This window comes from Magnolia sinica, chromosome 3 (genome assembly GCF_029962835.1).
Source record: "Magnolia sinica isolate HGM2019 chromosome 3, MsV1, whole genome shotgun sequence".
Taxonomy (NCBI): domain Eukaryota; kingdom Viridiplantae; phylum Streptophyta; class Magnoliopsida; order Magnoliales; family Magnoliaceae; genus Magnolia; species Magnolia sinica.
In genome coordinates this window covers 81,528,007-81,530,772 of record NC_080575.1, presented here as the reverse complement: position 1 = coordinate 81,530,772, position 2,766 = coordinate 81,528,007, and positions in this window count along the sequence as shown.

The window sequence follows — 2,766 nt, the reverse complement described above, 5'->3', positions numbered from 1 at the left end:
CGGGATCTTCAAGCTAAAGAAAGTGTATGAGTTTCAAGTATTGGTTGAAGACTTAAATTTCAAGAACCCAACCATAATATTGTGGTTCAAGTTTTATAACCGAAAACGTCTAAGAACTCAACTCCTAATTGAAGACTAAGTTTGATACGTCGAGTTCAAGCTTCGAATATCCCAAGAATTAAAGTTGCCAATGTGATCGATAGTTTGATGGTTCACACGTTCTATCTCACAAGTAATGTATGAATGACCTAGATTGACCTTAGGGCATGTTTCATTCATTTCGTACTTGGTATCAGTCATTTTATAGGTTAATAGGTTGTTTTTTGGACTAGCCCTAGCATTGGCTCTACTAGTCTAAGATTTGTTATAATTTTTTAAAATTTTTGTGTTGCTCCTCAACCAGTCCTGGAAACTGCTTGACCAGTAGAGTGAACGGTGCTTGACCAGTTATGCAGGGCTCGACTCAAATTACAGCAAGCATTTTGGCCCCACTCGACCAGTCATGTGTAGTCCATGACCAGTCGAGAAGGCCACTCGACTAGTCGTGGGACCCATAAGGCTAGTCAAGCACTTGCCAAATCTTATCACGCCAAAATTTTTGAAAATCTGTTGGAACTAAGGCCAGTTGAAGCAAACTTAAGGCTAGTCGAGTGAACAGATTTTTCACCTATAAATAACACTTGAATTTCAGAGTTTCATATTCAATTCTAATTATTTTTAAGCAATCACTCTAAGATAATTGTGCGTTCATTCTAAGCTATTTTGTGCATATTTTAGATTCTTTATAAGTTGCTATTGTTATTTGATTTTAGATCTCTATTCTAATCTGATTTTGAAAAGGGACATTTGATTTACCCTTTCTTGAGATTGAAATCAAATCAGGCTACCCCAAGTTGATTTAAATTAAAGATCATCTAGACCTAGAACTCTATACACTTGTCGGACTGAGCGTTGAACATTTACGTCGGCATCAAGTTGGTTCTACCGAGCTACTTCAGAATCTTCATACAGATAAGTGTTTCCTTTTCTGTAATTCCATTTTATTTGGTTTATGATATAAGCTAGAAAATCTCATTTGGTTTTTTCTAAGATCAGCCAGAAAATCTCAGAGTGTGGGGTTGTGATTGTGTGAGCCTACTTAAAATATAATTGTGAAAGTTTTATGTGAACCTTGAAAAACCTATTTAATTAGTGAACGATAATATCCCGAGGGAGTGGATATTAGGAGTGGAGTAGTTGTATGGCTATTTTCAGACAGTTGGTATACACACACAAACCACTATAATTCTCAGGTGTTTGGTGGATGTTTGATTTATTTCTTTATCATTTTATGGTTTAAGATCGTGGGATGTATTTGTGGATGTGATTATTGTAATCTTTATTTTTCTCGCATTGTGTGGTGAATGTTGTAATAGATTAGTTCTTATTTCTTTTACCTCCATTTGAGTTTAAGTTTTTGATACTCACTTATGTTCTGGTAAGGTTGTCCTGCCATAAACTGTAGGTTTTTGGTGTCAGGTTGTCCTTAGAACTAAGTTTGTATCAACCTCTCAATACTTGATTTTAGGGGTTGCTTTCTATTGTGCTATCAACTGCTTATTAAGTCTTTATTTCCATACTTTATTTTTAAATTTGGCATTGTCCTATTCACCCCCCCTCTAGGACATTTAGCTCGGCCTTTTCAAGTGGTATCAAAGCCTAATAGCTCATTTTATTTTTGTTATTTGGATTAAATTCCTGAGTTAATCGATTTGAGCTTTTTAAGATGTCAAATGTTGATAGCCTCTCAATCACTAGGCCTCCACCATTTGATGACTCCAATTATGCCTATTGAAAAGCCAGAATGTGGTTTTTTTTAAGTCCATGGATGAGAGCGTGTGGCAAGCCACAGTGACTAATTAAACCCCTCCTACCACTGAAGTGACTGGTACTGATGGATTTATAACTGTAAAAGCTTCACATTATTTTTCTTGGACCACTCTTCCGAAAAGTGAGAGTAGTGCCAATATAAAGGCTATAAATGCTATTACTTACACACTATCGCTGGATGAATTCAAGAGAATTATATCCTGTGATCCTGAAAAGCAAGCCTGAGATATTTTGAAAATGACATACAAAGGTACAACAATTTTCAAGAAATATAAAGTTCAAATCCTCACAACCAAATTTGAGAAAATACGTATGGAAGAAAGTGAAACTTTCATGGACTTCTATACAAAATTGAATGACATTGTCAATTCTATGTGGGGTCTTGGTGATAAGATCCCAAAAAGTAAAGTCCAAGCAAAGAAACTACGCTCGTTGCTTGATCGGTTTAATTCAAAAGTGATCGCGATCCAGAAACTTTGTGATACAGATTATATGAGGGTAGAAGAGTTAGTTAGGTCTCTTCAAACCTATGAGTTAAATTTTAAGGCTCCCAAAGGTAAGTCAATCGCCCTCAAGTCTTCTAAAATTATTTCTCATGAAAATAGTAATAATTCTGATTTAAAAACTTCTGAAAATGATATAGCTCTTTTGGCTAAAAAGTTTTACAAGATTTTCAAGAGTAAAGAGAGGGTTGATTTGCAAAAACCTATTGAAAAGAAAAGATCTAGATCTAAAAATTTAAAACTCTAAAAGACAGCCAATGCCACAACTGCTATGAATATGGGTATCTAGCAAACAAATGTCTTAAGAAGGACAAGTCTAAAAAGAAAAGTATGTTGGCTACATGGGATGAATCTTCCTGCTCTGAAGTTTCTTCTGAGTAAGAAGATTCTGAAA